Source organism: Cyanistes caeruleus, chromosome 12 (genome assembly GCF_971803275.1).
Source record: "Cyanistes caeruleus chromosome 12, bCyaCae1.hap1.1, whole genome shotgun sequence".
NCBI lineage: Eukaryota > Metazoa > Chordata > Aves > Passeriformes > Paridae > Cyanistes > Cyanistes caeruleus.
In genome coordinates this window covers 5,745,722-5,761,725 of record NC_141712.1, presented here as the reverse complement: position 1 = coordinate 5,761,725, position 16,004 = coordinate 5,745,722, and the positions used below count along the sequence as shown (strand labels likewise).

General features: G+C 40.6%; 1 long non-coding RNA gene across 1 annotated transcript; it reads left to right on the top strand.

Annotated features, from left to right (window-relative positions):
• Nucleotides 1-1,801: 1,801 nt before the first annotated feature.
• On the top strand, nt 1,802-8,583 carry LOC147650827 (uncharacterized). Its single transcript, XR_015275521.1, has 3 exons — nt 1,802-4,318; nt 5,615-5,756; nt 6,338-8,583. It is a non-coding gene; the product is annotated as an uncharacterized LOC147650827 (long non-coding RNA).
• Nucleotides 8,584-16,004: the final 7,421 nt, after the last annotated feature.

Below are 16,004 nucleotides of genomic sequence, written 5' to 3'. Positions count from 1 at the left end.
ATCTAAACCTGAGTCCAGTGCAAATCAAGTGGAAACCAACATGAAGCTGAACTCCCTAATGGTACCAGTTCTCAGAGATGAATTAAATCCTGCTAAACTGAAAAAAACCCTTTCAGTTGGTACAAGAGTTCAAACCGAATGAATAGGAGCTGTTATCATTTGCAGTCATCTGGAAAGGAAAATGCTCTTAATGCAATGCCAGTAAAGGATAGTCCCTTGAGTTTTCTTGCTCTGAGCTACTGTAGCTTGTTTACATTCCCCAAAGAAACTGTGTGAAATCTTTCACACGCTAAGTCAAACCTTCAGGGAAGTTTAAGGTAGGACTTAGGTTGTTAGAATATTGCCTGTTTCATAAAATGTAACGTTTGAACCGTAAGGACTCCTGGATCTTGCTTCCTTTTTTTTCTTCCATGTTCTAATCGCTGCGGGAAGCATTAGACTTCTAAGGCATTTATACTGGGTTAGCCAAAAGAAAACCATCCCGTGGGTCAAGGCATGGAAAATAGTAACAAACACCTGCTGCTTCTACATATGGATAGATTTTTCACTTAAGTGGAAATCACTTAGCTGAAAATCAAAGCACTGGTGGAAATCGTATGAAAGCAGTCAAAGCCAGAAAAGCTTGTAGGAGTGTTTTATGAGAAAGCATGTAGCTCCAAGTGTTAACTTCCCCAGATAAATGTGCAGAATTAGTTAGCTATTTTGTCTCTTTCATTTGCTAATCAATTTTCCCCACTAGCCTATGACAACCAGTAGGCCTGCACATTTGTTTCATATGGTTAAAGAATGTTTAACCCCCTACTGATCCTCTAGTGTTTGCTCTCCTTCCCTCAAGGCACGGAAGACTTTAAAGTAGAACCCGATGAATGAAAAGAATTAATCTCTGGGGGGCTTTTGTCATGAAAGGTTGAAAGGGGATCAGAACATGACATGCTGACAGCTGAAGTCAAGAGGAAAATTATGATATAATACAGCAAGTCAAAAATGTTACATGCCATCGAATCCAAAAGGCAAACAAAGTATACATATTGCCCTGATTTTTTATTTTTTTTTTTAGCTGCTTTTGCTACTGGCAACAGTAAAATCTATAGTGGACCCCCTTGAAAAGACAAAGGGTGTTCATGGCTGCTCTTTGAGAATAAAGCTGTTGAGCTTCTCAAAAATGGGTGTAATGTGTAAATGAGCTTCTTCTGGCTCTTGTGGTTTATACCTTTTACAAGTCTATCATGGCTCTCTGGTTGATGTTACTGTTCTGGACAGTTTTCTTCAAGCTTTGTTTTTTAACTAGTTTAATTTATCTGGACATTCTCATGCTTGGCCTTGATAGTTTTGAATTTTCCTGTTGTTTTCATTCTTGAAATGGCCATTACATCAAACAGGAAGGTATGGATACATTGCAGCAAAAATAACACATTTTCAGTCCTCGTGTTCTTATTCCTTTTCACTCTGCTTGCCATAGTCAGCCACAGCCACAGCTATGCTCAGTAGCTACTGGATGGTGATCCCAAACCCAGACATATTTTCACAAGTGGTATTTTAAATCTGTGGCTGACTTTCTGGTTAGCATAATTTTAGGAGTCTCCCGAGCTCCCAGCCAGCTTTGCCAGCCAGGACAGACAGGGAGGCAATGTTTTCAGTTTCCAAATTATATTACAATGAGCCAACGAGAATTTATTTTTTTTTGTAATTCTGTTAGAGAATTATCTGTTAGAAGATGTGAGAACAGAGCCTGTATTGTACTGTTGTCCCAGCAGGATGGTCCGGTCGCAGAGTGAGTGTGCTCAGAGCCGGACGCGCGTCTGAGGGGCCGGGAGGGGTTCATGGACGTGTGAGCGCCTCCTTCACACCTGCTCCTGGAGGGGACACCCGTCCTTTCCTGCTGGGAATGCACGGAACTTTCCTTCTCCCTTTCCTTCTCCCTTTCCTTCTCCCTTTCCTTCTCCTTTTCCCTTTCCTTTTCCCTTTCCCTCTCCCTCTCCCGGCCGTGTCCGGTCTGCAGCCTCAGGGCCGCTCTCCCCCAGGCCACCAGGGGGCCCCCTTGGCCCGGCCAAAGCGCGCGGCTGCGGCGCCTTAAACCCGGCCTAGTGCGGGACGGGCCTTAAACCCGGCCTAGAGCAGGATGGGCGATAAACCCAGCCGAGAGAGGGACGGGCCTTAAACCCGACCTAGAGCAGGATGGGCGATAAACCCAGCCTAGAGAGAGACGGGCCTTAAACCCGGCCTAGAGCAGGATGGGCACCCCGGGCACAGCGCCGCAACCCGCCCCACAGACGTGCCTGGACCCCAAGGCCGTGCTGCCCGGCCCAGCTGCGGCTGCCGTGGGACTGGAGCCCTGAGAGTGAGGATGAACTTCCCAGGCTCACGGCAAGCTGGACTGGGATACTCAAACAGCCTTAGATGGCTGTATCTGCTGCAGGGAAGAATAACAAAACCAAGCGAAAAGGGACAAACTTTTCAGTTTTCATTTCTCAGCTGAAAAGCGTCCAGGGTTCATCGGGACTTTAAAATCACACCTTCGAATTTTCCGGGTGACAGTGGGAATAAATTACATTCCAGGAACTGTTGAAGAGATTATAGGTGTCTTGTTTAGGAATAAAATTTCACAACAGTTTTCTGATTAGAGTTTTTTTGAGAAGCAAACCGTGTAGGCCAAGAGGATGAGCCTGCAATCAGCAGGAAGAAAGGGACAGCCAAGCCTGTATTACCCTACAGGCTCAGCTCACAGCGACCTCTCAGTGTAGAGACTAATTACCTCCCCTAATCACAGGGATGGAGGTAGCACGGATCATGCTGATTAAAACTGCTTTATAACCTCAGTTTTCAGTGTGTGTGCTGAGCATGCTTTCAACTGAGGTGTTAAACAACAAAATGAACAAAGGTTTTAGCAGCTACAGAAGTGAAACACTGTTTTCTCCAGGCTTTCTAAGAGAAATATCCCCAGAAATGGAGCAGATGATATTAGCAAATTTGAGTTGGCTAGAATGAGTCCTAAAACTACAGAACTTTAGTGAGTTTCAACATTTTGTGCTAAAAATGTCAAGGTTGTGGATTCAGTCCTTGCATGGGCCATTTGCTCAAGAGCTGGACTTGATGATCCTTGTGAGGCACTTCCAACCCAGAATATTCTGTGATTCTGTGGTTTGGGGATCCTTGACAAATGTCATATTCCCATATTTGAGATTGTGGCAGGTATATGTGAACGAATCATAGAATACTGGACAGTAAAACAAACAAGAAATCCAACAAACAAGCAGAATTTTGCAGTGTGGAAGACAGAGAGCAAACTCAATGCTGCTGTTTGAAAGAGTAGCAGAAATGTCCCTGCTAGCTGCCAACTGTGTGAAGACTTGTCAGATGTGTGGCACTTTGTATAAGCTCCCGGTGTACCAGACAGCATTTGCTGTAATTGCAGCAAAATTGTTCACAGAGCTGTGTGGGACAAGTGATGGGAACATCTGGCCCTTGCTGAGTGAGCCTGAAAGAGTCCCCAAAAGTCCCGGCCCCAAACCTGGTTCTGAGTGAGCCACCAGTCCCTCTTTCATTCTGGGAATGGTGCTGTGCTCTGCTCAGGATGCCCCAAGGGCACTTTGATCCACACAGTCCAACCACATCAGACGTGTTTTGGAAGCAGCTCAAGGCTGGCACGTTTAAAAGCAAGGTGAACAGCAACTCCAGCCCATGCCATGAAGGCTGGCTGATTAAATGCAGTTCTTAATCCACTAAAAGAGCAGTTTTAAGCTGAGAAGTGGAAGTGTTGCAACACAAACAAAACAAACACCCACAAGGATTAATCAGTCATTCTTGACTCAAATACCTCCTTGCTCCATGGCTTTGGAAGCCATTCGACTCCTTTTCTTTCAGCTGTGAGCTGAGCTGTTCTCAGCAAGAGGAGGACAACTTTTGGCTTCTTTTTACCCATTTTTTGGAGCACAACTGAATGCTCACTTGGGTCATACCCTATCTGTGGAATTCCACTGAGCTCAGTGGAAATAGCTCCCCAAGAGGGGCTGGAGAAGAGCCTGAAATTTGGACAGAACTGAAGCTGATACATTGAAATCCTAATATCCACAAAATGTTGGTGTATTCTGTTTGTGTATCCATAGTTACTCACCACCTATCATCCCAGTAGCTGCATTCTAAGTGCAACAAAGCAGGAAGAGGAAAAAAGTTGCTTTATCTGAATCTTTGTTGCTTTAGGATAAAAAATCCTTCTGAAAAAGTCCCAGGTGGCCAATATAGTGTTTTATATTAATGCAAGAGTTTTGTTCAGATCCCAGCTGTTTAAGAAGATGCTTCAGGAGATCTTTACAGTGACAAGGTCTGAAGCCAGAAGTGTGTGAATTAGATACAAAGAGCCAAATTCTGTTCTGTACTGTTGCTTTTAGCTTTGTCTAAGTCTTATAACTATTCCAAGTTTTATCAGGGCTGTAACACTGCCTAAAGTAATTTCTAAACAAGCATTAAGCTGTGAAAAACATCTACTCTGTGGAAAATAAGTGAGAAATAGGTACAATTATATGATTAAAGTTGATGCTTTGGACACATCCAGCTCTCACCTTAATTAGTATCAGTCTTCCACTAAATGGGAGCTGCAGAGTGTGTGGAATGTTGAGTTCTCATATACTGCCATATGGAAAATACCATCTTGAGGTTTTTTAACATCTCCTTCAAATACATTTTAAAATTGAATCTAGATATGATGGCTTTAGATTCTGAAGTGAGTTTCTTCCCTTTGTCATGCATTTCTTCTGTGGATTTGCAGATTCAGGGTTTTTGCTGAATTGATATTAAGGAAATGAATTTCAGTGGAATTGGTTTAAAGATCCATGTCAAGCTAAAGAATTTTGTCTGCAATTCAGAGGTCAAGGGCAGAATTTTTGACAAAATGAAAAATTATACTCTGAGTAGGTAACACGCTTAACATAAACATTTGTTATGATGAAAGATCCCTAAAAACCTGAAGGTTCAGTGAAGTTCTTGAAGCTCACTGGAGCATAAATTTGTCTCCTGAAATGACACTACTTTGCATGATATTTTAAGTTTCCTTAATGTCTTAAAGTGGCTCAGCTGTAGCTCAGATTTGATCACATGTAAAGATAAAAAACATAGGAATGCACAGATACTAATATTTACATTTTTGTGTAAAAAGTTCATGTAGTTGCAACTGGGTAAGAATGTTAGCATTTACCCCAATTTTAGGTAAAAAAAGCTGTGATCAAACTGGAGTTAATGGGATCCAATAGCAGTCAATAATATTTGATCTTCAATGTTTGTTGACAAGATTAAAATATAAATGTATTTATTTTAGCTACAGCTGAGCCATTTGGTGAAATATGAATTAAGTTGACATATACTGATATGTTGGGATAGTTGGAGCAAATTCTAAAAATATCTCCCATTTTCTGGTCGTGTTGCTGAAAAATGCATCTAACTGCCTGAAAGGGATATCACACAAATTATGGCACAGTTGTTTTAAGCAGAACTATGGGTTTCTTGTATTAACATTAAAATGATACTGACAAGTGCTGCTTTCCTTCCAGAATTATTTAATATGTCTCTCCTTAACTAGTTGCAGTATATATGAATCACATACTTTGCTCTGTGACTTCTGCAGCTGAGGCCATCATCTGTTACATTATCCTTCCTGTTTGAGTGTATTTGGCAAAGAAAAGGAGCACTGCAAGGAAGAAAGTGATCCATTTTGGGTTTCCCCTGCTCTGGCTGCTACTTCAGTTGTGTCATTCCCCTTCTGTCAGGTGAGATCATTATTACATGTCCTGGACAGTAATTCCCATTTGGGGTGTGTAGGTTTTGAAGCAATCAGTCAGAGGTCAGATTTGGTCAGGGTGGGACCTTTTCCAGATTACTCCTGGAAAAGGTGGGATCAGTTCCTGAAGCAACATTCTGTGAATGGAAAAAATTCTTTGGTGAAAAGCTGTAACATTTTATGGATCTTTTAAAAGGCAGCATAGATAGGAAGCCTGAGAAGAGATTGACCGAAAGAGAACAAATGTCTTGATGAGAATTCATCAAAGCTACCTCTTCACGTGGAATATCAAGTTGAAGTACATCTGACTTGCTTCTCAATGCTATGATTTTCTGTTGTTGTATTCAGAATTATGATTCCACTATGGAGACTTTTAAATTATTCTTCACCAAATGAGACTAAAATCACTGTCCCCATTCCCTCATTGTGGAACTGTGACATCAGCTCATCTCTGCATCTGCTCCTGAAAATCCATCTTGATTAGTAGCTGAAAGGTTAGTTAGAATAAATATGAAATACCTGGAAGCCAAGTTAAAGCAATTTCTCTTGTTTTTTCTTTACTATTTGCAGGCCAAACTGCTGTACTTAAGCAGCAAACACCACTGTGGATAATAAATGGGAAATGCTTACATTTAGAACAAGTGAAGAACTATAAATTATGGAGGACACACTTGCCTGTATGGAAGCCCATTTGAAAGGCTGAAGTTTTGTGAAGGAGGAGAATTACTGCAATAATACCTCAAGAGAGTGTACTTTCAGCAGAAGCTGTGGTTCTGAGTAATTATGTTGTATGTACACTTTAGACATTGACCTCGTGGCTCAGACATTCACCGTGCCGAGAGCTTGGTTGCTTAGCACTGAATGCTAAGTGACATATTAAGTTCAACCAAATGTCAGTCATTGCAATGATGTCATGTTGTCCAAAACCCATTAATTACTTTGAAAATTCCCACAGTAACTGAAAATCTCAGATTATCTGCCTGAATTAATGGGAGCCCTGTAATTGAGTGATGGATCCCATGCTGTTATTTTGTATCCTATGCACTTTATATTTTGAATGAAGGTGGCAAATGCAGGTTTTGGGCATCTCTACTAATCTTAGAATCACTGCCAATTTTAATATTGTCACTAAGAACGATCCCACTAATAATAAGTAACGTGAAGGGCCATATTCCCCAGAGTACACCTTAAAAACTATTATCCCTTAGAGTGATATGCAATTTGGTGGGAGTTGGAGAGTCTGTGCCAAAACCTCCCAGTCCTGTTTTAGCAATGTTCAAGATTCCGAGGGAAAGAAAAAGAATTAATTTTTTTAAATTTTTTTTTTATATCACCTTCTAATTGCAGTGTAATTTTTCTTTTTTCCTCTCCAGGTAGTAGTGCATAAAGAAAGGTAGTTTTGAATGGTGTTGGTACCAGGTTACCAGGCTGTAGGTCAATTCCAGAGCAGTGCATGCCCCAGGCTTTTTTAAGCCAGGGTTGGGAGGTGCAATTACAGGATGCTGTGCTCATTGCAGACCCTCTTCAGGCTCCTGTTTGGTGCCCACATCCAGGCTCCCCTTCTCTACTTTCTCATCAATTATCAGCAGTTACTGTATGTTATGGGATCTGGCTTCAGTATAAGCTCCCGGTGTACCAGACAGCATTTGCTGTAATTGCAGCAAAATTGTTCACAGAGCTGTGTGGGACAAGTGATGGGAACATCTGGCCCTTGCTGAGTGAGCCTGAAAGAGTCCCCAAAAGTCCCGGCCCCAAACCTGGTTCTGAGTGAGCCATCAGTCCCTCTTTCATTCTGGGAATGAAATTCATTTTTCATTCTGCTGTATTTTATAAGCTAACACCTATAGGAGAAGATAAAACCTCCAAATCGATATTATGAGACTTGAAGAAAGGTTTTCTGGTGGATAATGTTCCAGATAAAGCCTGTCTCTTTCCAAACACTTTGCAATCTTCTTGATTTTTCTGTAACAAGGCCTTGGTGAGATTTTCCTTTCATCTTAATGGATTCATTGTGAGCAAGTTGCCACTGTGAACCAATTTTCAATATTCAGAATTAGGTTATGTTAGTTAAACTTCTTCCCAGTGTGGCTTGATATATTTGATTTGTAGGAAGTGGGTATGAAAAAGAAGGAAAGAAAGATTAACTAAATTCTGTTCAGACTTTTTATGATTAATGTTCAGGCCAACTTTCTGCTGGTAAAAAATTATGGAATTGTCTAGTCTCCCCCAGATTGCACTGAAGAAAGATGTGTCTGAAGCTGCTGGAAAGGAAATCATGATTCACAGGATGGTGAAATTAAACATACCTGCACTTTCTCTTTAACAGAAAGATGAAGAGTCATAAGATCAAATTTCTTGCTTTGCCACTGTACACAGTGACAGCAAAAGATGACTTGATGCTTCTTTGGTTATGTTTTTAATTTGTCTTTGTTTCATTCTGTTATTCTTCACATGTGTACAAGACATGTTGAAGCAGAAAACTCAGAAAATGGCTAACTACTGATGCAGTCAGCAGGCTTTGGAAACAAATTTCTAAATACCTCTTTCCTTGTGGTACCCCTCAGCAGGAATATAGGACCAGATGGGGAATTGATACAGAGTATTTTTTATTTACAGCATCAACTTTTATCTTACAAAAAATAATGAATTCAGCATTTTCCAGGATGTTTTTATACATCTCCAAATAACAAAATTGTGTATTTTGGGGAATGTTAGAGCTCATTCAATCTCAATTTAAAATATAACTTTATTTTTTTTCAGTCTTTCCTTTGAGGAAGAGTGTGAGTCCTTAAAAAAAAAAACAACAACAACAAAAAGAGGGATGTTTATTGGAGTCAGACAGTCTTACATAGCTTCTACTGAGCTTAAACAAAATAGTGTATTGATCTAAAAGATGTAACATAATCAATGTGAAAAAAGAACTCTAAATCCCAGAATATACTGAATAGGAATGCAAGCATGAGCAGTGGTTGTCTGTCTAAAAAGTGGGACTCCTGAACGTGCAGTGAAGTTCCTGAGGCATCATAAGACCCAAAGCTGAACTAAATATTTTGGAATCTGTGGGGTGATTTTGGCTTTATTCCAGCCAAGGCCTGGTCAGCAGGATCTATTTTGAGGATGAGGAATGCCCCAAAGTGCTGAATGCAGGAGTTGGGGCCACTGGGGCATATCATTATCCACTCCACACTGCAGAAGGGCCTTTCTGGACTGGGGAACCAACAGGCCTTGCAGATTCCTGGCTGTCCAAGCCATCTCCTGCTTTTAGCAAGCTCATTTATTTGCAGCGTTTTGCTAACGCTGCCGTTTAAACTGCCTCAGAACCAAACCCGTTGTGACTTGCCCCTCCCCAATGGGATATCTCCTTTCCTAGTGTGCTGACTCTGGAAATGCACTAGAAGAATGCAGTATCCTTGAAATTGCACTTCTCTGCCAGGAAAATCAGATTTCAGTCCTGGATCTAAGAGTATCTCTTATTAATAGCTAACACGTATGTAGCAAGGAACAAGACCTTCTCTTTGCCCTGATTAATATGCAGGCTGAATAAACCAAATGTGGCATAGCAAATTTATCCATCTTAAAGTGTATTTAGCTTTCATTACCACAAATAGGTGTCAATTTTTTATTCTTGGTGTTTGTTTTCTTAAAAATAGGCCTGTGAGACAGGGCATTGCTGTTACTCCTACAGGCAACTAAAGCACAAGAAGCTGATTAGCTGGAGTTCACACAAAAACATATATGACAGATGAGGGATCTAAACTGACGTATTCTGGCAACAGGTTCTGTTCTGACACATTCTGTTGTCCTGGCTGATGTATTTCTCTTGAAATCAGGCAGAAGAAGGCAACGGGGAACAAAACACTTTTACTTTAAATGGCTTGTCTTGTTGGACATCCTGCAAGCAGAGCCTGGGGGTTCTTTGCTCGCCTTTGGACCCTCAGGAAACACCTGCATTCAGGAGAAACCCCTCTAAAGCCACAGCTCTCAGCTGCATATATCTGATTGTCACCCTTCTCAGTCATGGAGTGTGTCTATGTAGAAAGATAATCTTATCACTAATCACAGAAAGGAAATGAAATATTGCATAAAGCACATTCTAGAATGTTTTAGATGCTTGTTGGTATTTATTATTCAAGCTCAGTGAATTCTTTCCTCCACGTCTTGGTAAACGGATTTTCAGGTTCGTTTCCTGAGTATTGGCATGTTCTACACAACCACATAAGGCTTCAAAGTTACAGAACTTACTACTTCTAAAAATAGTTGCTGCTGGGAGTCACTTCTACTAACTTTCCAGAAGTAAAGCAAAAATAAAAAAATCCAAAAAAAGCTTGCCTTTCATTTTGAATTGCTGAGCACACAGACTCCTGCTTTGTCTAAGCCTCTCCTACACTGACGTCAGTAACATCACAGAGATGCAGGAACATGTTGTCAGCAACTGGCTGCATCAAAGATCAATTTTTCAAGTCCATCTCTGTGGTATTGCAATAAAGAGCACATGGAACATTACCAACTAATTAAACAAATAGTATTTTTGACATACTAACTTATCTGAATACAGGAAAGCCAGACTGCTGTAAACTTACCTAGGGGAAAATAAAAAATAGGAGTGTTTCTAGGAAGTGCACATCAGAAAGATAAGGCTGCTTTTTCATGGTAGGAAATGTGCTGAACTGTAGTCAACACAGACTTTTCTTCCTCATGATGTGGATATTTTAAGGCCAAAATGCAACCAATAATCCTTGTTCTTTTTCTGTGGATTATCCTTTATCTGAATTAACACAAAGCATTTCTTTTGGCTTGCAATTGTGAAGGCCTACTAAGTCATTGATTGCCATGGGGCACTTCAAACATGTATGTTCCTGCTTCCATCCACTACTGGTTTGGTTGTGGTTTAGCCTATGATTGCTTTCAAATGTGTCTCAGAAGCAGACATTCTTTTGAATAGTGTTATTTTAAAAGTCTGAATTAATTTAAAAGAAAGTTTCTTTCCCCAAAATGAGCTTATATTTTGTATGGCAGAAAGTCATACTGCATGGAAGAATAATGCAATACTAGATTGCTGCCTTAAATTAAAAATCAAATAAAGCCAGTGGAATTGCCTAATCTTATAAATTCCAGATATTCTGGATTTTGCTGAGACCAAAGCAGTTGCAAAGTCCCTAAATAGTGACTAATTAGAAGAAAAATGCTGACAAATTGCACAGAATGAAGACAGGACTGAGAAGGCAGATTTGGAAAATAAATAGTATTGAATGGACCTTGGAAGGTTCTTCCTGGTGAACTTCTACATATAGCTTACATTATCCAGTGTATTTAGTCATTTAAGTGGCTAAATATTTCTATCACAATAAAAAGAGCCAAGGGTGATGGGTTAAATGAAAATAATGGTAAGAACATCAGTCTTATTGCTGAATAACTCCATTCCATGTATAATAACCTTGCACATGGTTTAGTCCAGATTTGCAAATAGGTTGTCTGTGTATCAGTTCCCAGTCACAACACTGGGCTTTGTGCAGTTCCAGGTAAATGCAGGAAGCAAAGCAGAACCACCTTGTTGTGCAGGTTTTTGTAAAGAGTCAGCTGGGAATGGGAAAAGCCCCTTTTTGTGCTGCAGGAAAGGGAGGTGTGTGAGTTACAAACTCAGGGTCACCAGTTCTCTTACCTCCTTCTGTCCTCAGCTATGGCAAAGTGTGCAAGTTTCAAACACAGAGAAGGCACCGTCCTTCCACTGTTTTATGCAGCAGACAGGAGAATAGGAAAACAGGGAGTGTAGGAGTTCAGCAAGGGTGGAACTGACCCAATGGACTCTGGCCATTAAACAGCTGCACAAGGTTCTGTGTCTGCTCTCACGAGTCACAAATTATTTATAGACTTCACCAAATGTGAGTAGGTACTTTTCACTTAGAGTGTAGGTTAGCTTTTATTTAACCTGATGATGTTTCAAATTTGGATTATATGGTTTAATATATATTTTATCATAGGACTGAACATAAGCCAATTTTATCTTCACATATACTGGAATGCTGTATTTTTAATTTTTTTTTTAATTGAGGTTTCCTGAGATGTGGTTCATTTTTCAAATTTCAAAAGTGTAGAAAGCCACATTCTTGATCTTCTTTTTAAGAATCAGATCCTATCAAACATATTTTTCTACCATGAATTCCCATGAGTATAGAAAAGTGCTTTGTTTCATTAAAATATTTGTACTAAGCATTTTTTTAAAAAAATACTTTAATGTAGACAGATTTTTGTGCATTTATTTTGTATTTCTAATAGATCTTGTCAGACAGAAGAAATCAATAAATATCAAGTATTATACAAGCTGGTTTTAGCTTCTGAATAGCTCTGAGTCAGCACAGATTATAAAAAGCCAGTGGCTGTTGAAAATGGGTTGGTTTTGTTTGGTTGACTGAGATGGTAAAATATGCCAAAATAAGCACAAACTCTACTGGCACTACTAAATAGTTTTCTGTTTCTATTTGTCTCAAAAGTAACTAAACACTCCTCAGTTTTGCATCAAGGATTATTTGGATTGACTTCTGCTTCTTCAACTAGAAATGCTTCCATGTTCATACTTTGATGTGAAATTGGTTTTTTTTGGTGTGCCTTTTTAATATCACTTTATGTGTAATGAGATTTATGTAGAATTCAGAGAAAAAAGTGCCTCCCCAGATGTTTAAGTGGAAAAGACTCTAAACCTTGCGAGAATACATGGAAAAAAAATGAGATGGTTAACTTAGGGGGTGCCTGACATGTACACCAGCCCTTACTATCACACTATTTTTATTTAATTCCAGAAATGTAGACCAAGTCTGTCTTGTTCTTTTCTGGAAGTGGGAGGTGGGAGAGGGCTGTGTGACCTCTCTTTTTTAGTAGGCTGAGTTTCCACATGTGGAGGATGCAAAGAGAGAAGGTCTCATGGCTATCTCGCGGTCTGTGGCCACAGGGAGGATAGCTGATGCACTGTCTTTGATGTGTTTGATGTTCATTTTTTTCCATCCTACACAGCTGGATCAATTGTATTTTATCAATCATCCTGTTTGCAAGATTATAACACCCTTGGCTGGGGCAGTGAATAATGCTGACTCCCACTTCTTGATTCCCTCCCTGCTCTCTCCACGTTAACTCGTGTGCTGGTCTCCACTGTACACACCCTTTGTGTGTTCAGGAAAGAGGGAACAGCTTTGTGCACAGAGCCTTCCCTGGCATTTAGAGAAGCTGTAAAGTGCAGGGTAAGTTCCTCAGCTCCCTGCACTGTGAGCAGGTACAGTGACAGCTCAGGCTGGACATGGAACCCATTGAGATGGGCAGCAGCGTTGGCTTTCAGCAAGTTTTCCCAAAGCTTTCCAAATTCAAGATGTCCAGAAGGCTGCTGGCCTTGCTGGAGATTATCTGTGATCCTAAGGTAGACCATTGCCATAACAATTCCATATGCACAGGCAGGCTCCTGATTGCTTCTCATTACCTGAGGTGTCAGTAAAGCTGCTGCAGGATATTCCTGTTTCACAGTGTTTCTGAGTCACACATCTCTGTGCTGCCCCAGTTCAGTTCTTTTCAGACAAAGCTAGAAAGGAAGATTGTTTTGAGAGTTTTTATGAAATACAAGCTGCAGATTCTCCCCCAGTGCTGGAGTCCTAGGGCAGCTGCTGTTGTGTGTGGAGAAGGATTTTTAAGCAGAGCACAGAACCACAAAATCATTTTGGGTTGGAAAAGACCTTCGAGGTCCTCGAGTCTAACCTCGAGTGCCCGATCCCCACCTTATCACCCAGTGCAGAGCACTGGGGGCCACGTCCAGTCCTTCCCTGAGCACATGAACTGCAGTCACAGGCTGTTCCATTCCAGTGACTCAGAGGTGGCACCACTGGAGTTTGCTTTGAGATGCTCCTCCCAGAACCAGGGCCAGCTGAGATCTGTACCATTGTTCTTCTTACTGTGAGCTGATGAGTTTCTGACCAAAAATGTAGGATGTGTTGCTTACAATAGCAGAGGAGCTGACTCAAAGATGTAGGAGGTCTGCTCCAGTTCTTTGTTTCTACCACAACCCCAACTGCTGAGTTCAGGAATTGGCTTTCTGTTAAAGGAATTCCTTTCTGTTAAAGGAATGCTGAAGGCCCTTGTGAAGCTGCAGTACCCTTGGGGAGGCTTGGTGAGACAGGTAGATGTTAGTGCCCCCCAGAAGGCATTGAGAATTCATATCTGATTAAGTATGAGAGTGTCCTGGCAAGGATTTACACTGAAATCTGTGTAAAAGTAACAGAGAGGAAAAAAAATCTGTTTGAAACAACCCCTTAGCAATTATCTGTTAAATACAACTGTTGCAGCTCTTGTTTGCAGTGTTTAGATGCTGATGGTCATGTGTTATTTAGGAAGAAGCTTCACCACTTTTGGTCTGAAAAATATTAAAAATGGAATTGTGTTCTGCACATGAGAAAAAAAAAAATTGAGTCTGGTCCCAGGAAAGAGGGTTATGTACTACAGTTATATATTTCACATCTGCACCTCTCTTAAGACAGTTGCAGAAAATGGTATTGGAAATGACAGAAAATGTAAGATTATGCAGGATTCAAAGCATACTGATTTAATCATGAATGTGGTATTTAATAAAAGAAAGAGGGAAACATAGTTCTGTAGATCTTGAGTATTTGTGACAACATACATGTTAATTATTGTCACTCTGTGCAATTGGAGAAGGTAAAAATCTATATTTCAAGTAGATTTAAAGTTTCATGGAAGTCTGGTTTTAACCAACTTTATTTGACTTTCAATTAATGACTAAGAGGAACACACATGCAAAACTTGTAAGCTGTAGTTAACTGGGAGTATTTTTAAATATTCCGGAGAACAGGATGAGAAAAGCTGTGTGGGAAAACATTGCACAGTGTTTGTTGAAGAGAAAGGTTTCCCTCTGTGTCACCAGCAACGTTCCCCAGCAGCAGCAGCTCCTTCCCAGTCTGATCCTGTCAGGTGTGCTGGGGGAGGCTGGTGGCCAAGGGCTGGCTGCACTCCACTTCTCCAGCAGCACTGGAACCACGCTTCCTTGCCAGCAAATTCCTTATGCCATTCCATGGGGAAGGAGGAGGGAAGGGCTGTGCTGCCGGCCCTTGGAGGCAGGTGTGGCCCTGGGGTCTAACAGCCAGGATTCAGAGCCTCTCACAGTCCTGTGACAACTCTGGGAACCCCCTGGGCATCCCACCTGCTCCAAGGGGGAACAATGCTGGCTTACAGAACTTCTGGCCCTTTCCTTTCCTCTGGGGTGAGCCAAAGGGAGCGGGGGTGTCTGAGTGTCTGGCTCTGACTGTAGGTGGTTTTGAGGCATGGCATATTTTGGACACATCCAACTAAACTGTTTATCTCCATGAGGAAATTAAAAAAAAAAGCAAAACCAGCAGGAAAACAGGTAGAGAATTTGTTGATCTAATTTGTTCCTTGATGAATCTAGGAGAAAAAATTGATGAATAGAGATAATTTGAAAATCAGATTCCTTTATGATTCAATAACCCTTCAGAGTTGTCATGTTTATACAATCACACACAGAGAAAATGGACAGAAGAAGGCATCACAAGAAGTTATTCAAAATTTTTGTCAATGTGTACATATTATGTTCAGTTTACTTTAGAAGCTGATGAACTCTAAATTTTTTGTATTTTTGTATGTTAGCATGATCCAGTCAGCTGTAGTAAATGGTAATCCTTGCTCTTAATCTGGAGAGACATATATTTGGAATTGGAGGAACAGAATTTCAATATCTGCGGCTTGGTGAGACATGAAATATAATCCAAATCCTCTTATTCAATTTACCTGGCTTACTTTAGAACAATGATACCTTTTTTTGTCTTCAGTCAGTGTTTCTGTGGAAAAAATATTTACTTGATGTAAGGTTAGTATTTATCCAAAAGCTGTTGTGTGATTATCCTCACATTCAGGGCAGCAAACTGCAGATGAAGAGCTTCAGCTGAGCAGTCCACTGCAGTTTATACCTCATAGATAATGCTTTCATAATGCTCCTGAAGGACCAAGAAATGTAGTTCCTCCAGATTGCTTGTGATGACTTGCAATGCATTAGGGAGACAACACATTTGAACCCTCCCAGTCTCCTTGCCACCATATCAATAAATAATTACCTAAGCAGAATTCACTTTATACTTCCTTTGCTCTATTACAGCTTTGTACTTACATTTTATCTGAGACATAGCTCAACACCTTTTCTGAGTCCTCTCAGCTGTCTAAATTCAAGTATTTT